Source organism: Chinchilla lanigera, unplaced genomic scaffold (assembly GCF_000276665.1).
Source record: "Chinchilla lanigera isolate Chin_1 unplaced genomic scaffold, ChiLan1.0 scaffold00047, whole genome shotgun sequence".
In the NCBI taxonomy this organism is placed as follows: Eukaryota; Metazoa; Chordata; class Mammalia; order Rodentia; family Chinchillidae; genus Chinchilla; species Chinchilla lanigera.
Window position 1 is genome coordinate 10,304,047 of NW_004955448.1, and position 21,732 is coordinate 10,325,778.

The window sequence follows — 21,732 nt, forward strand, 5'->3', positions numbered from 1 at the left end:
GCATGGTACTGTATATCCACTTCTTCTAAAGTAAAATGCAAGGAGACCCTACTATATATCATTTTATACAATGACATTATCAACCCATCTTTTCATTAATTCATATTCTCATCTGCTAAAAAAAATTAAGGATCTTTCTGAAAGAATACAATGGTGTGTATATTTTCTTCCTTGTGACAAATTGGAGGTGGTTTATAGTTATATTTACATGCATATATGCTCACATAAATACAGTGGAAAGATTGAAGCAATGAAAAGGAGAATTAATGCCAGTTATAGGATTAACATATTTATTATGCAAACATTATGTTTAAGCTCCCTAGAAACCAGTGCAAAATTATATTATTCATAGCCAGTAGATAAAAACTAGTACCAAAAGTTTAGGAACACAACCCCTTTTCCTGAAACACAATCCTTAGAGGAATATATCATCACAAAGTTAACATCCTGGCCAGGCAACAATAATGAGACTAGGGCGGGAAGGCAGAATTTTAATACCTGTCCCAGTTGCAAGTTCATCAGCCATCCAGCCAGGTTCACATACTTTGGGCCAGCTACATAGCATGGTTCCAGTTTCCTTGTGTGAAAAAAAAAAAAAAAAAAAAAAAAAAAAAAAGAGTAAACAAAAAAAAAAAAAAAAAAAAAAAAGAGTAAATCATCACCTACTCCCTGGTCTGGCTAGGAGAGTGTGGAATAATGGCAGAGGTGTGTGTTAACACAGTGTCTGGTTTATGGACAGCCCTCTACAAACATTAGCCTCCTTACCAAAGTCTGAGGTGGTAAGAAGGGAGTTGGAGCTTGTGGTTGAGATCAAAAGTCAGAGCTATGCACTGAGATGCCCAAAACAGATGCGAACACTATGATCAAAGGATGCTGAGGAGACAGGGCGAGGAAGCCAGGTGAAGGAGACTTCTAGGGAAATCATGAGCAATGTGCAGCCTTGGTTTCCTAGCTCCTCACAGGCCCAGACTGTGCCCTCTCTGGCAAACCTTTGCTTTTCTTTAAAGCTTCGCTATGAAACCAGTCAGGCACACTGAAAAGAAATAACTATTAAGTTAGCAATGATTTCACTACACATGCAGAAAAAACCTGCATTTATGGCTTTTGAGCCACTCTACATGAATGAGCAGGGCATCCAGTGGTTCATCCAGGCTGTAATCTTGGGCCAGGAACCTCAGGATGTGTGGAGAGGCAGAGCCAGGGATGGGCATGTGGACATACAGCAATCAAAGCCCAGCCATGAGTCAACTGGCCTGGGGAAGGCAGGAGTGTTTGAAATGCTGAGTCCTCCCTGCAAGGGGAAGGATCCATAATAGAATCTGACTAGCGAAAGGGAAGAGATGAGGAAGAAGGGCTAGAGGACCCCTTTACGGCAGTGCTTTGCCAACTTTTCAAGCCATGACCCCGTGAGACATGTATTTTACACCACATCCCAGCACACATGCACAGACACACACAGCCCACAAAAGCTACACACCCAGCTCTTCCCCTTACCGTGCATGGTTGCTACACTCTGAGAGCATCATTTTATTCTAGTTTCTTTTTTAAATGCTATTTTATTTCACAATCTTTTCTTTTTTTTTTTTTTTTTTTTTGGTTTTTCTCCGGTACCGAGAACGGAACTCACGACCTTGCACTTGCCAGGCAGGCGCTTTGCCACTGAGCTAAATCCCCAGCCCCTTTATTTCACAATCTTAACAACATTTCTTTAAGGAAAAAGATAAAGAAGGGTCATTTCGAGGACCTGGGTCCAAGCTATTCAAAAAGAAGTTTTGTTGGTGTAGATGCTTACCAATGGCCATGGGCCTTCACTGCAGTGGGACCACAAGTGTTGGGCTGACCTGGTTGAATCAGTGAGCTCCCACAGCCTGAGTTTTCTTGAATCCCTCATGCCTATGGACAGCAGGCATTCACAACAGTTATTTTAACCAAACTTGAGCTGCCTTCCCTAAATTTAACTGCCTTAAATTTAATGTGCAGATTTCTAGAAACCTGACTGGATACTCACCAGGATTTAAAACACCTGAAGCAGTGGTTGGGCGACATATCTCACTGACCTCACCTGTCTTGTGCAACGGCCCTGAGAACAGAGTTGTCAAGGTCATGCACTCTGTGGGGGTAACCTGCTAAGGGTGTTAGAGCTCAGGTTCCCGTGCCTTAGACAGAGCTGAGTAGCTAAACAGTTCAGGCAATGACATAATTTTCCAGAAATCCTTACCCTTGACATCCTTTCTCATGCTTCTTTCTAAAGTAGAGAACTTATTTCTACCTTTTCCTTCTTTTGTGCCTTTAGACTTCTCAAGTAAAAATGTCACTGTGCATTTTACAAGCGTGTGTTCTGTCTATTTCAGAATGCTAATGCTTACCTAAGAGAAAAAACCACTTAGGAGACAGTAGCTTCTACCCCAGCACTTGCCAATTTCCATTCCAAGTAACGCAGTCTGGTTCTTTCCTCGGGCCCTTTTCCTTGGTGCTCCCGGAGGACCGGAGCTTTAATCCTGGGAGGGGGCTGTGAGAGGCCAGGCAACCATGCTGCGGGACTGCAGCTGAGTACTGAAAGCAGTCTGAACCTGAACTCCTGCCCTACCCCCACTGCAAGCTACTTAACCTTCCGACATTCCATTCCTTCCTCTGGAAAATGAAGGTAATACTAACTACTTTGTAGTGTTACAAAGGTAAGAAATGGTGTTTCAAACATAGAAGAGTGCCAGAAACAGGAAATGCTGAAAAGTAGTCTCCTGGAGTTGTTTTCTTCTTGTTTTCCTTCCTCCTCCTCCTTCTTCCTCCTCTCCCTCCTCATTCCCCTCTCTGCTTCTCCTTCTCCATCTCCTCCTTTGCCTTCCACATCTCCTTCTCCTTCTCTATCTCTTTCTCCTTCTCCTCCTTCTCCTTCTCCTTCTCCTTCTCCTTCTCCTTCTCCTTCTCTTTCTCCTTCTCCTTCTCCTTCTCCATCTCTTTCTCCTTCTTCTTCTCCTTCATGAACATCACCACAGTTTTACATTTCTTCTTAGAGGAACTTGAAGAAAGCAAGGTTCATTCCAACAGCCACACAATAGGAAGCAAGAAGGAAATCATGACTATCATCCTCATTGTCAAGTATGTACAAGGCAGCCTTCTGCTCATCTCACTGTACAAATACTGGACCTGATCAATAAGAAGGTTTCAAAGGTGGATGTGAAGTGATATATCTACGTAGTGATGTGAAGTGAGTAGTTTATAGGAAGCAGAAACTAGACAACAGGCTTCATTGGCATAGATTTATATACACAGTTCTTTTCTGTTCTTCCAGATTAAAAACCATCACTCACCTCACTTCTGAGGTCAGAGACTTCTTTCATTTGCCTTCAGATTCTTCCCAACCACTCACCTAACTGTACTGTGTGTGTAGGAGGTGTTCATCAAAGTCTTTTTCGATGGACATAGAAAAGTATTAGACAATCTATGACTCTGAATTCAATGTCCAGCTTATGGTTCAGTGCATTTTTAATGACTGGACATCAAGAGCAAATGCTAAGTCCCTTTTCAGAGGTAACTCACTGTGTTCTGTCTGCAAGCCCTGGGAAGAAGTGCTATGGTCCATCTTTTCAAGTCAGAGTTGGTAAGAGATATATGCGAGGAAGATAGTGCCCGGCCTATCACAGGGTATCTGGGTAAGTCAGTGTCTACTATCACCAGTGAGTTCCTTGGTAAAGGGCTCTCTGGGGAAGAGAGATGTATCAGCCAGGAACTGTGGACAGCCAAGGAAACATTTGCTAGGTGGGATGTGTCGATCAAATATCTAAGAAAATTGATGTAGGGAAACTTTGTACCTGGGAAAGGGACATTATACTTTTCTCAGAGTCATACTCTTGGGTACACAAATGCTTCTGTCTGCCTTTCAGCTACTGAAGGTTCTAAGATTGTTAGGTCTTCAGAACAAAATGATAGGAATTAACTGTATCATTTTTGATTGTTTTTGCTTTGTCTATGTTGTTGGTATTTTGCTATTGTTCTTTTTTATTATTCTCTCTAAAATTAAAAAAAAAAAAAAATGCTGTTAGGCCTGACTTAAAACAAGCAGAATAAACAAACCCGCCACAAGGAGAAGCCCAAAGGGCTTCTTCTCACTAATGTTTAGATCTCAGAGCCTGCACCTCATGTTGCTTGCAACTAGTTGTCTTTCAACTAATCTCACTGAGATTTTTAGTGGGATTTAAACAACCCTGAAAATTCTCTGAACTGAAGAAAGATCAACCAGGCAAGATGAATGCTTTCTCTTTCTGTCCAAAGTTCAATCTAAGGATTGATGAATGTCCATCAACAACTGTATCTCCGCCATACCAAGATACCCTTTTCTCTTTGTTACATGGTATAGTGTTTCTTAAATCACTATGGAGTGGATATTCTGTCTGAAAAGTTAATGTATGGAAAAAAAGAAGCTGCCACTAAGCCTATGGAGTGCCATATTTAAGGACTCTTAGAATTAAAGAAATAGAACATTTCATTGTTTTCAGCTAAGTAGGGCTAGTAGAGTGTCGTTGCACGCACCTGAGTTACTGAGGGCTTCTTCCTAAGCAACTCCATCCCCTCTGGCATCCTGAAGTAATGAAGACATGCCACACTGCAAAAGAGTATTGGATAAAGCTGCTGACCATGACCAGCTGAATAATTTGCACATTCACATGCAAAATGAAAACACAGGATGCACTGTCCAAAATTTATTAAGAATTTTAAGGTGGCAGTAATAGAGCATTAAAGCAAGCCTGGAACCTTTCTGCATACAAGATGCCAGAAAACTGAACAGGACACTTATCTGCGGGCCTGCTGCTTCCAAAGAAGCAGATTGTGCAGAGCCTCAAACCCCATATAAGTCTTTGTGTTCCCTGAAAGCTCTTCCATACCGACACTTCAAGTTTCCCCCAGTCCCATCCCCCAACAAAGTCCCACCATACATTCCTGCATGGTCTATTAATTCCATTTATGCTCAGTTGACTCATTCAGTCTTATGGAAGGGTGGGTGTCTTATGAGCATAGTGAAGCCTCAGGAAAACACTTAGTGTACAGTCCTCTATGAACACTGGCTAGTATTTAGCTTCTTTTCCTCACTGATTCCTGTTTATGGTCCCGTGCCCTCCGTCTTATAGTCAAGTGACTTCTGCTTGACAATTAGTATTCCTATTCCTGCTCTCTCAAGCTCTTCTCTCTCACTGTTCCTTGTTCAAATCATGATATCCCACAAGCCAACCCCCAAAATATACTCAGTAAAGTTTTTAGCACAGTTCATTGATCTGTAGTTGGAATGCTTCTCTGTGTGGAATCATAATATAGTTCAGTTTATTACTAACTTACTAGACCAACTTTTGAGCCAGACTATTTTTTTTTTTTTTTTACTTAGAGCAAGGTGGCCAATGCCTTCTGCTGACGCTGGATTTCATTTCTTCTCTTGATCACTACTAAGTCATTGCTTCCAACCAAAGAGTGCACAATCACATTTCTTTTCTGGGACTACATCTTTGATTTAGAAAACACTTTTAATATTCATGGCTTCTTATGAGAAACAGTATTGAGGAAGCAAGAGTGAGAAATGTACAACGCTTGTTTTAAACTCATTCCATTTTCCTGGGAGGTTCCACACATTCCTCTAGGAGAGACTGACGTGAAATTCCACCCTATGAGAGCACTTGGTACCCAAAGACATGCACCACCACATCAGCTAGTTAGTTCACTCCGTGGAAATTGCTCAGAACAATCCTTCACTGAAAGCTCAAGCTTAAGCAGGTACATTTCATAGTTGCAGATAATTGAAACCTCAGATGGCACTAAACTCTGACTTCTCACAAGGACTCCAGAATTGAACTTTGAAAAGTTATTAACTATTACATTGCTCTCCTACTGCTGGAGTGGCAAATTCCTTCTTCTAAGTCTACTTTATTTGTGGTAAGACTGCTGGCATGTCATTTCTCACAAGGCTGTGGAGACAGTCAAATGAGCAAACAAGTGTCAGGCACTTGGCCAACCACTGGGACACAGGAAACCCAGTAAATATTAGCAGTTACTATATGCTCCTTGACTTTAAAATGACGTTAATTACCATGACAGCTAGGAGTACATTGGATCATTCTGCCACTGTGCAAGACAGTCCGCTCTTATAAGTGCCGCCGTCCACACATCAGTGTGTAGCAAAGGAAAGAGTTGCCCTTGAAGATAAACAGGTTTGACTTCACAGTAGAGGGCAGCCACTTACTCCTAACTGGTGGCAATTTTAACTCTCCCCTCCCCAGGGATATTTGGCGATGTCCAGAGATATTTTTGTTGTCACAGCTGGTATGGTTCTACTGGCATCTAGTAAATAGAGGCTGGGCTACTGCTAAACATCACATAACGCAGAGAGCAGACCCTCACCTCACAAAAAACAATGTTATCTGTGCCAAGGCTGAGCAGCTCTGCTTTGTGAAACACTTTGCTGGAATATTTAACCTCACCCGCCTCAGATTCCTGCTTCTGAAAAGGAAAATAAATAGCGCCGTACTTGTAAGGGTGTTATAAATATTAGAAACAAATATAAATGAAAGTGCACAGTGTAATCTCTCATACATAGTCAACCCTGAGGATGCCCGTAGTATTAAAAGCGAGATGGTGTGAATTGTAGGCCCCCGTGCACAGTTGTGGGAAGACAGAGATGCTCAGAAACTGTGTGCTATTTTTGTTACCCAGGTAAAACAAAATTCTCAAAAACCTGCCTTCTGTTGTTTATTGTTCCGGTTGCTCAGTAGCATTAGATCAGCTTCTCGCTGATTGTTCCTGCCTCTTCTCAATACATAAGCACCGAAGTGTCCAGAATATACGTTAAAAACACCTTTTCTCTTCCGCCACTTGGTTCTCATTGGTGCGCTGTCTGTCTGACTTAGTTAAGCTACTGCCTTCACAGAAAAGCGATCTGTTTGCATGAGAGTCTGTGTTTGGGCACAGTAAGGCACAAAGTCGCGGCAAGCTGAGGACAGCTGAGCTGCGCATTAGCCCTGAGCATGGTCCTGCTCAGTTACTGTCCCCGCCCTTCAAAGCTCTTCCCCACTACCCAGCTAATAGTCACACCAAAGACTCCCTAATGCTGCTATAGGCTACTTCCCAGGTATGCATATTTCACAGTAGCTTTGTGAAATTGAGTAAATGTATCAAAAAGGCATAATTAAGCCTGATTTGGCAACTTTTCACCTGCTTTTATATCTTTATCAGTGATGTCAGAGAGACTGTGCGTTCCTTGAAGGAAAAACTTTAGAAAATTCTCATGGAGGCAACTGTAAAGGACCAGCAGACAGGATTTTCTTCTAGAAGGCAAAAAGCCTCACCAAAAACCCTTCCTTCCTGAGAAGAATAAGGCGTATCTTCAGAAATACATGAGCCACCTCACCAGTGAGGGCAACTCAGGGAGAAAGTGACTTACTGTTTCACATGCTATTTCTCACCAGGCAATGACTTATTATAAAAGACACCACATACGGGTCTCATTTAGCACTCATTCGGTGAAGAAATAGTTACCAAATACTGTCCAGGTCTGGGCCCTGTGCTGGGCCCAAGGTTATAATGAACAAAGTCTCTGCACTGAAGACAGTAACTGTGTACTGCACCCTCTGGCTTCCTTGCACCTCAGAGCTTGGAATTGTGAAGTTAATTTCCCAGTTCTTTGCAAGGAGCTCAGCCCACCTACCTGAAATAGCTTCTTTATACAGTTTGACCAAAATGCTTTCGTTATCTTTCAAAGCCAGTCCCAAATCTAACTCTTCTGCAAAACCTACCCTCTGTGGCCCAGTCGTCCCACACACTCACTCTTGTCATTCCCTTGCCATTGTCCCTGCATACGGACAGAAATGTAACTTGCAGAGGCCTCCTTATGTCATTGAGTAGGTACAAGGCACCATCACTGATGTTCGATAAAATATGGGATAGAAGCCTCAGAAAGAGGCTTCTAAGCTTAAGCCATACTTGCGGTTGAACAGAGTCTTGGAGGACTGGTGTCGTTACAGAAGTTGCCCCTCGAGGCAGTAAGGCAGCCCAAGGAGAGTGCCCATGCACTTGATTCCTGGTGTCGAAGCCTGGCATACTCAGCAGGAGAACTAGACACAACTGGAAATCCAGGGAGTCTTTGAAAGTTCAAGCTTGGGACGGAGCCCCGGGCACAGACAGGGGTTTGTACTGCGGAGTCTGCCTTCAGGGCTTTGACAAGGGCAGAAGTAGAAGCGAAGAACATTATAGAGAGGCAGTTGCTTTGTGTATCTTTAAACATCCTGAGGCAGACGTAGTGAACTTGGTTTGACTTGACCAGCACTGAAGGAATGTGCAGCTTCTCTATGCTCTGGAAAGCCCCATCTTTTCTGTGGCTCTGTAAATTAAGAAAACTGCAGCTACAGACATACTGCAGCGCTTCCCTGAAGCACTCATAGGGATGAATGCAGCAGAGGTTGACACCATCCCCAAAGAAACACGATGAGTAAAGTAGCGTAAGTGTAACGCAAATCATGGTCTTTGTTTCTCACACTCTAAAAATAGTTGCCTTAAGGAGGAGGAGCACGGTATGCAGCACCACGCAATCTCTGGGACTCTTTAACCAAAAGCTGGAAAAGAGTGATTTCAGCCCGCGTGAACCCGGTCTGGACAAGGTCGTGTGTTTGAACAGCTCTAGTGAGGGAAATTGAGGAACACCAACAGTTCTAAGCAACTTCACTCTGAAGTAGTGCCAGTTTTACTTTCACAAAAGTCCTCCTGGCCCGTCAGGGAGAAAGTAGAAGGCCTTCCTACCTGGAAATGAAAGGCTATGCAAAGAGCAGTAATTCTCTCCCACCTCTGTCCATGGCAAAGAACTGAGAGGCAAGTCTGAGCATATCTGCATATGGAATGGATACGTTTCTTGGGATACGGCAGGAGCACCAGGTTCTAAAAGGGTTTACCCTTTATAGTTCTCCCTTTGAAAAAGCTTCTTCCAAGGGAAGCAGATGGTAGCTCCCTCTATCTGCATCACTGTTTGAGAACCATCAATTATTCAGATTATGCTGCACATAAACAGTGTTATTCTGTTCAGTTCTTGAAATAATCTTCTATTTAAATCATAGCTAATTACTATTTAGCAAATGAAACTCATTGGGCACTTGTGAAATGTCTGTTTCGCTGTCAGAGTGAATGCTTTAGTGATCCCCCATTGTGAGGAAATTTCTTTTCCACTACATAGAATATTGTCAACGTGGCCTAGATTGAGATAATTTTTTTTCTTTTAACCCCTTAGAACAAAAACCTAGTGCAGAGCCTCTTTGAAACGTCCAGTGTTCAAGGAGGCATACCTTTAGCACACGGAGTTACCTAAGCAAAGACCTTACCAGTATTTCTAGCTGTGGACTAACCCTTAAAAGCCATGTGCCAAGGGGGCAGGAGAAGGACAAGTGGGGCGCTTATGGGAAGGGTCACTTGTTAGCCGCATACAACGGGACTGGGCAGGAAGGTCCGAGAAGCTGCTACTCGGGCAGTGTGTTCCAGTCGCCATGATCATTCAGCCACCTGCCTTTCCTAAAACCCAAAGGAAGTCGTTCAGTTCAGAATTTGTACAGACAGTAATGACTCCTTTAGAAGAACTAGGTCCACACTGTGGAATGAAATCAATTTATCACATATATACTATGTAAAAAGCAAACCCATTATGCACCCAGAAGAGCAAGACTGCTGCGGGATTCTACTTGCCAACAGCGCAGAACCCAGCCCCAACAAGAAGGGCTCGCACCACAGAGGCTCATCTCTGCCATCTCCTAGTCACACTCCAAGCTGCATAGCAAGTCTCCATTGTGCAGGGTGAGGACCAAGGAACCAGCGTCCTGCACTGCCCTGCTCCAATGCAGATCTCTGGATAGTGTAAGAATTCTAAATTTAAACTTAACAGTCCAGGTTCTTATAATAGTGTGTTCGTTAGGACGGAAAGATGAATGTATGTATTTAACAGTTCACTAGCTTGATTGAAAGCTTCTAAATGGCTAGACATATGGTATATGGGCCTCCATGTCTACCCTTGTCCTGGGACTCACCACTGTTAGAGAAATGGGAATGGCCAGGGAAATCTCCAGCACTAGTGGGACCCTCTTTTTATAACACCATTTGGGACTGCTTGATCTATTTCACTGCTTCCTGACTGCTCATACACCTCAATCTATCAGTTATTCTGAGCACAGAAAATTCTTGCTATGCACATCTGCTGTTGCTTAAAGTCAGCTTTGAAAGGATATTTATCAGATGCATCTCCCTCACTTTAGTTATTTCATAAACCTGTGAAACTCTAGGAATTGGAGGAGGAACATGTCTGAATAAATCTTATCTGTCTATTGTGTGCACCTCTTCTCTCTGAACCTGTACCTTCTGTGCTATTATCTAGCTACCCAGTGTTTTCGCTACATGGTATGCTGCCCAAGCCTGCACTGCTATAGACTATCTTTTTTTCTCAACAAACAACTCTGTTACAAAGTCCCACTTCTATGCTAAAGACAATTTCTTTTAAGCAAAAGAAATGCAGCCTGCAAAGGCTAATTGATGCTAAACTATGAATGATTGATAATCAACTTCTTCATTTCAAATGGGGTTGACTATTTCAAAAGCTCTAGTTAAACATCCTGAATAATTTCAGCTGCCAGCTATTAAAGGCACATTTGGGGAAAGAGATAGATAGGAATTTTTGCTTTTTATTGGTTACAATTTTACTTATTAACATTATAAAATACACTTTTAAATTTATAATTTTTCTATTTATAATTAGGATCAGTATAGTGAAATATCACATTAAGAGAAAATAATTATAAACACAATCAGCTATTAAATCAATTACACTGGGTGGCAAAACAGAGGAGAAACATCCTCAATAGTGACCATTGCCCAAAGAATTCTACTGATGACCTACTTTCTCTAAGTTCAAATTTAATTCTCATGGAATACAACTTTAGGATATATTAAAGTTTGAACTATAAATGTCTCTGTTTCTCCAAATTTGCAAGAAAGTACTTTTTTTAGCCCCAGAGACTTACTTTCAAATTTAGAGGAGGTTTGTTAGCAAACGTGTTATAAGAGAAAAAAATTTTCAAATGGGTTTATAATGCATCCAATCCCTGTTCAAAGACAGCGATGGAGCAAGAGGAAATTTACTTTCTCTTCCCAAATGCAATCGAAAGGCACTCTGGATCTAAAGATTACAACGTTTTGGCCAGGTAGGTTTTCCTTAGACTTTGTAGGGAGGAGCGGGAAAGTTGTATTTGAAGTGATTTTGCAGTTAGAAATCACTTTTGTCACCAAGGGAGTCTCCATTGGTCAAGAACAGGGAATGCTTACCTCTATGTCTAGCTAATTTAGGAGGGGAGCAGTTTAGTTAATAGTTTTTGAGAGAAAGAAGGGGAATCTGGAGGAGCTATGTCTGGTATTTTGCAGGTGAGTAAGGGGATCATCATCATAAAATATTATCTCATTTAGGGAAGGGCAATTCCTTCCAGTCTTGCATACTGGAACACAACGGAGGAGGAGTGTTACTCAGAGAAAGTTCAACATCTTCAGCCCATATTTAGAAAGTGTCCCTTGCTGTCCTGTCCTTTAGTGAGCCTTCCTCTATCCTCTGAGAGGCAGCATTTTGCTCATCACGCATCTCACCTACTCATGCCTCACTGGCCGAGGATCCCTTCTTCCATCACAACAGCTATACTTGTAGCCCAAGGCCATTGCACTCGCTGGTCACTTTGCCTGAAGTGCTACAGCCAGAGATCCATAAACCAATCCCAGTCAAATTCTCAATAGCATTCTTTACAGAACTGGAGAAAACCATCCTAAAATTCATATGGAACCAAATGAGACCCAGAACAGCAAAAGCAATCCTGGTAATATGAGCAAAGCTAGAGACATCACAATCCCAAATTCGAAGTTACTGTATATTACTAAGTGCATGGTACTGGTACACAAACAGACATTCGGACCAAGGACAGAATGCACAATGCAGTAACAACTGCAAGTGCATTCAACTACTTGATTTTTGACAAAGGGACCAAAAACATACACTGGAGAAAAGATAGCCTCTTTAACAAATGGTGCTGGGGAAACCAGCTATCCATATGCAGAATATTTAAACAGACTCATATCTCTTATCGTGGACTAATCTAAAATCAAAATATACTGAAGATCTAAATGTTAAAACAGAAACATTTAATCAGTTGGAAGATAAAACAGGTTAAATAAGTTGAAGTCATAGGTATAGGCAAAGACTTTCTTAATAGAACCCCAGCTGCATAGGAAATAGTACCAAAAATCAAGAAATTAGATCACATCTAATCAAAAGGCTTCTGCACAGCAAAAGAGTGAAGGGACAACCTACAGAATGAGAAAAAAATTGTCAGCTATTCCTCAGGTAGAGGACTAACATCTAAAATATACAGAGAACTCAAGTGAATTAGACATCCCCCAATAAAAGAATCAATTGGAAAGGGGCAACTGAAATGAATAGACACTTCTCAGAAGTAGAACAAGCCAACAAGTACATGAAGGAATGTTCAGCATCACTGACCATTAGAGAAATGCAAATTAAAACAACGCCAAGATTCCCTTTTACCCCCGGAAAGACTGGCTATCATCAAGAAATCAAATAATAATAAATGCTGGTAAAGCTGTAGAGTAAAGAAACCTTTCTACATTGTTAGTAGGAATGTAAACTACTGCAGTCACTATGGAAACTGCTATGGAGATTCCTCAAAAAACTAAAACTACAAATTTCATTTGACCCAGCTACTCCCCTCTCAGGTATCTTCCCAAAAGAGTTAAAGATCTCATATTACAGTGATATATGCATAGCCATGTTTACAGCAGCCTAATTTATAATAGTTAAATCTTGGAAACAATCTATATGCCTCTCAGCAGATGAGTGTGTAAAGGAATTGTGGTGTCTATGAGAAACGGAGTACTACTCCACCATAAAGAAAGATAAACGTGATTCATTTGTAGAAAAGTGGATGCACCTAAGACTATAATTTTAAGTGAAATAGTGGGACACACAGGCTGAAATATTGCATGGTTTCCCTCATATGTAAATAAAAAGCAAAATAAAAATAGTACCAACTAAAGAGATAGATCTTTGTCAAAGGAAAAAAGAAATCAAGAAATGGAGGGAGGGAGAGAAAGAGGAGGTGAAGGAGATGAAGAAAGCAATTAAGACATCTTATATGCATGTACCAACCCACACAAGGAAAGTAAACATTATCTGCTGCAAACATGTACTCATGAAAAATAAAAAAGCAACAAAGCACTGTGCACATCAAGAAATGACCACTGGCAGATTCTTCGGTGTCCACTGAGCTACAGGGACAGAGCATGTATCGGGCACAGGGTGTTATTGTTCCTATAGCAAGTGGGGAATGCACGGTGTTTTCAGAAATTCCTCTCTTGAGGGTTTGGGGAGTGAGTGTGGGTTGCAGCATTTTCCTAGTCACTGTAATCTTGCAAGATCTGAGCTTTCAGGGAGAAGGAAGAGGAAAATATTTTTAATGAAAAAAAAGGGAGAATTAAGTTCTCAGGGGAAATTTCTCTATTTTACCTCATTGTAAAACTAATATCATTGTAAGTAATAGAATTTTTTTAAGTCTTTGGTGAGTCCATGACCCTAAGATTCACTTTCATTGTTAAATATCTCCTTCCACTTTCTGCTCCCATGTACTGTAACTTTTCATATAGTTGCAGTCACAGCATGGACAAAAAATTGTATTTATAGGATTTTTTTCCTACTTAATGATATGCCAAAAACATTGCCCACATTATCTTAGCATTTTCAAAGGCATCATGTTTTTGTTCGTGAACAATATTCTATTGAGTCAATTATATGCTACAATTTATCTGTTTATGTAAAGTTTCCCTTCTTTCTGGCTACTTATGTCTTCTCTTTCTTTTCCTCCTTGGACCTGTCATAGCTGCACTTTGACAAAATCTTCCAATTTATTTATTTGTCTTAGTACAACTCCACGTTATCCAAACCCTGTTCGGCAGGCTTTGCTAGGAGACACTAGGTGCCTTATACTGGCAAAAGAAGGCTCATCAGAAGGAAAGCCCTGTCCTCAAATGCAGTCATATTTAAGGTAGTCACCTCACTGTTCTGTTCTGAGGCTCACTTGGAGGCTCACCTCCAAGTGAAATAACATATTTTAAAGGTCTAGTAAGTGGTAAGCTCTAAATAAATAGTAGTTTCTTCCCTTTCCCTTTGCCTTTCCCATGCTAAGTAACAAATGCCAAAAAAACATACAGTAACTACTAAGGTTCAATAACTGCTGCCAGAAAAGCCATTCAAGCATGGACTGGCTCTTCAGTTTAAAAAAAGAAAAAAAGAAAACCCTGGCTCCCTCTAAGTAATATGGAAATCACCTGGTGCATTTCCTCGAAATGTGGCTGCTTGCTTATGTTATTCACATAACATGGGGGTTTGTTCACATGTGGATGGTACACATGTTATCCGTGGGCCATAAATTTCAAGGAGGGTTTAAATGAGTGGATGCTAAATTCAAAATTAAGGATAATTAGGATACCTGCTGAATCTCTGAAAAAATTAAATCTTACAGGAAAACTGGTTTGGGTCATAATTCCAAGAGACACAATCCAAAACACCGTAATCCTGAATGCTGAAATCCTAAAACACCAAAATACCTAAAGGCTAAAATTCCAAGATACAACTATACAAAGATTTTAAATCTTTAAAAGATGTTTATCTACATTGTTGCAAGGAGACTCATTTGAAAACATAAAAATGACTACCTTATAGGCCACTTTACAGAATAAGGTAGGTAATACTAAGATTTTTTGAAAGCATAAACACTTAGAGATACAATAGCAGCCTCAAAATATAATAGTTACAAGCAGGTAAGCCATATTCACAAAAAAAATAGATCAAAAGGCAAAAGGTATAAATGCTTATCCGTACGGTTGGCAATTGTACCCAGCTTTATAGCTGTGATCATCTGTAATACCTTGATGGACGACCTAATATTGATCAAAAACCTCAAGAAGTCACCTCTACATAACTGATTGGTTTCACTTTTCACATATACACACACTGCTTACACACAAAATCAAACGAGATAATTCCCTTTCACAGAGTAAAATTAGCAAGATGCATAAAACAAATTATAACTCTCTAGAAACTTTTAATCAATTTTTATCTCCAGAGTGAGATTTTATATGAACATGAAATGCATACATAGTTTAAAAAATAATGTTGACAATTTAATATAGTGAGAATAAAACTATAAAGATAATTCTACATATGAAAATGTGTGTTATAGGGACAGCATATTAGAATTGGCCAATTTTTATTCTGAAGTCTTGCACATGACTAATAGCACTTTTTTTTTTTTTTTGGTACCAGGAATGGAACTCAGGACCTTGTACATGCTGGACAGGCATTGTACCACTGAGCTATATCCCTGGCCCACTCTTTTTTTTCTTTTAGAGCTTGACTTTCCTCAGAGAATACATTCACCTAATGCTATTCTTCTTAAAATCCTTCATATACACCAAGAAGCATTCTCTATTAAAATTTCCCATCTTCTATGTGACACTTCTGTATTGTTTTAGGTACTCATAAATCTATTCTGCATGTTCTTCCTTCCAGACCACAAGCTTGGTGGAAATAATCTTGGTAGCATCAACACTGCATAAGTACCTTCTTATCCTAACTATGCACAAATTATTTCACTGACTGCTTCAGAGAAATGCAGTTTTGATTCATTAAAACCTCTTAGAATTTCATCAACTAGAAAGAATGCTAATATAGACACATGGTATATTTTTAAAGTTTTACATGTTGCCAATCCACACATCTAAATTTTCCACTAAATACTTTGGGCTAAATATAAAAAAAAAAAAAAAAAAAAACCTTACTGATTTTTAGTATATGCGCTGCCAAAGCAAACACAGCAAACTTTACTGACAAAGTCTGAGATCTACTTGAAATTAACTTTTAAAACCCCTGATCATGACTAATCCTAAATCTGTCATTATGGTTTGGGAATTCAGTTCAAATACACTTTCTTCTGCAGTGCCCACCAAGTCTTTAAATTAGCAATTACATAAAATGTTTCAATTTTTCCACTTATTAGTGCATAGATGAGTGGGTAAATTCTAGGAGTTTCAGAACTAGCAGGGGCATGAATTGTATATGTTTGATTTTTAAAAAACAAATAACAGGGACAGTTTTGAAAATGCCCATCCATTAGACAAAGTGAAACGTGCTAATTTTTTAATGTTAGATTTAGTAGTAAATAGAAGGAACCCATTTTCTTCAATCTCTAACCAAAAATAGTTCATTATTTAATACTTTCTAGTAGTGAAGAAACCATCATATTAGCAAGTGTCTTTGCTTCAGAAGGTCACTAAGCTTGTTGAATTCTCTTTATTCTCTGAAAAGAAGCTTTTTTAAGGTAAGCATGGCATTATATGTGAAGGGGCAGAAGTAATGCAATTAAATAAACAAAAAGTGCACTCATCTCATCCCTAGAACTAGATTTTGCAAAAATTCTCTTACATAGCCTGCGTGTGTATGTGTGTGTGTGTGAACGTGCATGTGTGTGTTGGGAGCTGCAGAAGCTGGAAAGTAATTACATGTGCAGGACGAAGCCAGCCGAGAACACAGGAGCTCCTCAAAACCTGTAATCAGGCCGTTGTAGCTTGTTAACTGATTGCTGGACAGCGAGGTGAAACTTCACCAACCTCTTGGTATAAATAAATGCTCTACTGTTCTTTGGCAGTTCCCCTTCTCCACTGGAGAGGCAAGACCTCCACCTGATCCCAGCTGTCTGTCTCTTGTCTATTTTTCCCCATTCTCGCCACCATTCCTTCCCGGGGTACAGCAAGAACCCAACGGATCCCTGCGTGTGTGCACGTGTGAGAAATGAGATATCCAGGACTTTGGCCTGCAGGATTTTCGCATGCAGGATTTTAATCATTCAAGATTATACTTTTTACAATTTTAGACTTTAAGGATTTAGACCTTTCAGGATTTCAACACTCAGGATTATGGCTTGTAGGGTTGTGTCTTCCAGGATCATGGTTGGCACAGAAGGAAACTGTTTTTGTTTTGTTTTGTTTTTTTTCTAGAAGTGTCTGGAGGTCATCATCATAGAAAAATTACTAGAATCAGCAAGCTACCAAAGTACACCAGATAAAGCATGGTACCTGAACTGGGCCTAACTTGATATAGTTCCATTGGCAACTAGGACCATTTCTACCAATGTATTCCTATAAATTTTCTTCTGGGCTAAAATTTCACAACTGACATTCAGATCATTGTTTCACTGAATGTTCTACTGACACCTTTAATTTACTATAGTCCTGACTAAAGTAGTTCCTCTTTGTTCCTGATAAACTGTTAACTACAAAAGTGACAAGAAGATTGAGAAAGTGGGAGTGAAAAATAGCTATAAAGGTATTTCTCTAAATTGATCTTCAGATTACATTCACCAGAATTCTCAGAAATGCTTGTTAAAATTCCAGTTAATTCAGAATTTCTGGGAGTGTGACTTAAGAACCTGCAATTTAATTATACTGTCTAGGTAGTTCACATGATGTCAAGGTTCAGATTCTTGCAGCTAATGCCTGAGTCACCACATCAATGTCTTAGCTAGTGTTCTTGTGTCCTTGTGTTTTCCTTTGATCATTTTTGGACAATTTTTCCTCAGGCGCCAAGTGTTTTACACCCTTCTTTCAATAAGAACCTACGATGGCTCTAGACATGTGCCCTCATGGGAAAAGCCTTCCCTTTGCCCCCGTGTTTTCTCATCACCTTTGTCCCCAGTCTTCCACCCAGCTGTGCTCTGCAGCCAATATTTCAATTCCCTCAAACAGCTCAGTGGAGCTCTGGCGGCTCCCTAGAGGACCCCCAGGGGACCTTGCAGGAAGCAGAGTGGAGATGCGGTATGGAACCTCCATTTTCACGCCAGCCACAGATCTTCTTATGCTTTCTCATAAACTTTATTTGAAGATAAAACTAATGAACACAACAATTTTTTTAAGAAACATTCTCCTACATTACATTTGCTGCGTCCCTTTGCTGTCTGCAAAGACTTCACTTCTGTGTAGAACTCCTCCCCTATGTATTCATTTTCTTCTTTTCTTTTTCTTTCTTTTCTTCTTTCTTTCTTTCTTAGTACATTTGATGATGCATACTGATTATATTCAGCTGGGGACTTGGAATATATACTGGTACATATGGCATTTCCATTGTTTTTCCTCCCCCTTCTCCCAACTCTTCTCTTTTCCTCCTTCCCCAGACCCCTTTCCCACCTCTACCAAGTCTGCTTCCTGTTTCTTAGCATGGCTCTTTATTTTGCTTTGTAAATTGTTTATATTTTAGGTCTCTCATATTAGAGGCCTTGATTGACTTGTATCACTTAGCATTATGTGATATAGCAACCTTTTGTGATTGACTTATATCACTTAGCATTATGATCTCAAGATCTATTTATTTTCCTACAAATGACCCAAATTTATCCTTTTTTTATGGCTGAATAGTACTATTTGTGTATATATGCCAAATTTCCTTTATCCATTTGCTCTTGGGGCCTATAAACCACTTCCATAGGAATCTCTATACCAAAGTCCAAACTGTTTGTGCTTATTTATATTCCCAGCAACGATATACAAGGGTTCCTTTTCCTCCACATCCTCACCAGTGACTGTTTCTTAGTCCTTGATAATGGTCACTCTTACTGGAGTGAGGTGGAATATCAGTGTTGTTTTGATTTCCATTTCTCTAAAGACTGAAGATGCTGAACATTGTTTTCATGTATTTATTGGTCACTTGTATTCCTTCTGTGACGTATTTATTCATTTCAATTGCCCATTTTTTTGATTTGGTCCTTTTTGGGTGGTCTAATTTTTTTTTTTTTTTTGAGTTCTTTATATATTCTAGATTTCAGTTTTCTACCTGAGAAGAATTCTTAGCTGGTAAAAAAAAATTTGCCGTTCTGTAGTTTGTCCCTTCACTCTGTTGGCTAATTCCTTTGCTGTGCAGAAGCTTTTAATTTAATATAATGCCATTTGTTGATTTGTGGTATTATTTCTTATGCAATTGACACTCTGCTCAGAAAGTCCTTTCCTACACCTATGTCTTCAAGAGTTTTACCTATTTTATTTTCCAGGAGATTAAGTATTTCTGTTTTAACATTTAAATCTTTGACCTATTTTGATTTGATTTTAGAGTGAAAGATATGGAGGCTTGAAAAATGTAAAAAGGAGCAAGAATCCATAAAACTTATCAAAGCACTTTTTACAAAAAGATAATATCTCTCGAAATTAAAAATGTAATACTCAACACAAAAAAGATAACGACTTCTATTTCCATAATTGAACTTAGCTCCTGTGTTCTTTTTCACTAATGACATCATTAAGTCTAGTGACCTCCCCCTACTCCCAGTCTGTGCCCCTGGAAAACATGGGCAGTTTTCACAGACTAGCTATTCCCTGGGGAGACATGCTCTCCCTGGGACTGCCTCAGGTCCTGTCTTCCTTCAGCTTCATCTGAAAAGCTGTATTTCCCTTGATAGGAAGTAAGACAAAAATTACCATGGATCCACAAACTTGCTCCACTCCCCTTCTACTTAGACTCAAGTAAAACGGGAAAAAGAACATTTCTGTCTTTCTCTCTCGCTCTCTTTCTCTCCCCTCTTTTTCTATCCCAAGTTCCTCACCAATCCCAGAAATGATTCTATCTCTTCTCTTCCCGTTTTATGTCTATTGTTTAAACGCTGTGCTCTGAGACAGTCCAGCTTTGTTCTGATAATCAAGCTTTGGGGTTTGAAAAGCAAACACTAACAACAACAAATCTTTGTTAAGAACCTTGATCTCACAATGGCAAATTTTGGCTTTGAAGATCGTCTTGTAAAACTCAAAGCTGTAAGTATTGCTCTGTTCTCACCAGCTCTTTTGTGTTCTCTCTTCTCTAAAGTATGGATTTCTCTCAACATGAGGGCAAGGGAGAATTAATAAGAAGGAAAAATATATCCAGTAATATTCCAAAATGTTATCTGTTGCATCAAAACATTTCTTATTCAATCCCTACAAAAAGAAAACATATTTAACAATTATTTTGGTCTAAGAAAATTGTCCCATGATAAACAAAAATATAAGGTCATACAATTTGATTATACAAAGATTTGATTAGTCAATATATTTCAAAAGCAGAGCAGAGTTAAATTGCATTAATTTATCATGTACTTTTCATATCATAGATCAAGTGTTATGAGATAATTAAAATTTTGAAACAAAAACATTAACTTTGGTAGCTATGAAGGTAGAATAAAATTTACTTTAATCTCAACAGAGTGTTTATTTATATAGTGGTACTTTGGTTTACTACTTTAATTTGTTCTATGGTTTGGGGAAAGACAGCTGCATTTGTGTTTGTGTAGGGAAGATGGCCATGGTCATTTTGTCACCTGTTGCAGAGTCTGTGAATAGACACAAAATCTTGCCAAACACTTTTTTTTGCAAACTGAATTGTTTGCAAACAGAAGCATTTGTGAACTGAGGTATTACTGCACTAGCATAGGTGATTATGTCACCTCTGAGTATCAGTAGAGAAATACTACCTTTTTTTTTTGAGACAGGGTCTTGCTATGCAGTTCAGGCTGGCCTTGAGCTCATTTTGTAGCCCCAGCTGGCCTCAAACTCACAACAATCCTCCTGCCTCAGCCTCCTGAGTGCTGGGATTACAGGCAGGTGCCACCAGGCCCAGCAGAAATGCTATCTTTAATGAGAATTGATAATATAAATTGACAAATCAAAAATGATTCTACTCATTGCCTGAAACCATTACAATATCTAATTTCATAAAAATTACTTTGGCTTTCTCTGAAGTTCATACAGCAGAATGGAGAGAGAGAGAGAGAGAGTTAGAAAGAGAGGGAGAGAAGAAAAGAAAGGAAATCTCCAACTTTAGTTCTAACAACTAAATGATGCCATGATTTATATATATATATATATGGAGAGAGAGAGAGAGAGAGTTAGAAAGAGAGGGAGAGAAGAAAAGAAAGGAAATCTCCAACTTTATACTTGTAAAGAAATTCAGAGATGATTTTGCCGCCAGCACTCTTGGGTGTAGACCAACTAGATAAAGTTATCAGAAAGATTAATTGGATGCCAACCCATATGTAATTGAGCTGCCACTTTTGGTACAGTGGCTATTAATGTTTTAGATGAGAAAGTACCGTGCCTCTTTCGGGTGCCTACAAAGACAAATAGAAAAAGCACTAGGAATACACAGAGACACCCATGATTTTGTTTGAATATTCCTGATTGTGACTATAGATTAACCTCATACCAGTCCTATGAAATTAGCACTTATTTTGTGCATCTGCATTAAAACCAAACAACAACAATGAAAATGAGGAGATGTGGGTGCACAGAAAAAGACTCACGTAAAGCTGAAATACATAAAAACAAAACTATAGATGCTTCCATTCTGATTGCAGCTAAGTTTAAAAACTTGTTTCAGATCCATCCATTATTTAGTCATTTACAAAATGTCACAGCTGAGGGCACGTGTGTCATGAAGACTGGTACCATGGTTTCCACAGCAACTACAGCTCTGTCTGTTTGAATCCTCACCTTGGCTTTATTAATTCCATGCCAGTAAATTTAGGCCCATGGTGAGTACATGTAGGAGAGTCCAGGCAACACTCATGTATGGACAGGTGGTTTTCCATAACAACTAGGATT

General features: G+C 39.6%; 1 long non-coding RNA gene across 1 annotated transcript in view; it reads right to left on the bottom strand.

The window, feature by feature from the left end:
- Positions 1 to 454: 454 nt before the first annotated feature.
- Positions 455 to 21,732, bottom strand: part of LOC106149543 — a 59,672-nt gene continuing 38,394 nt past the window's right edge. Inside the window, exons 2-4 of the long non-coding RNA XR_001235797.1 lie at positions 4,528 to 4,600; positions 1,793 to 1,893; positions 455 to 577 (exon numbers count right to left, since the gene is read on the bottom strand). This is a non-coding gene — a long non-coding RNA (uncharacterized LOC106149543). The remainder of the gene's footprint in view (positions 578 to 1,792; positions 1,894 to 4,527; positions 4,601 to 21,732) is intronic.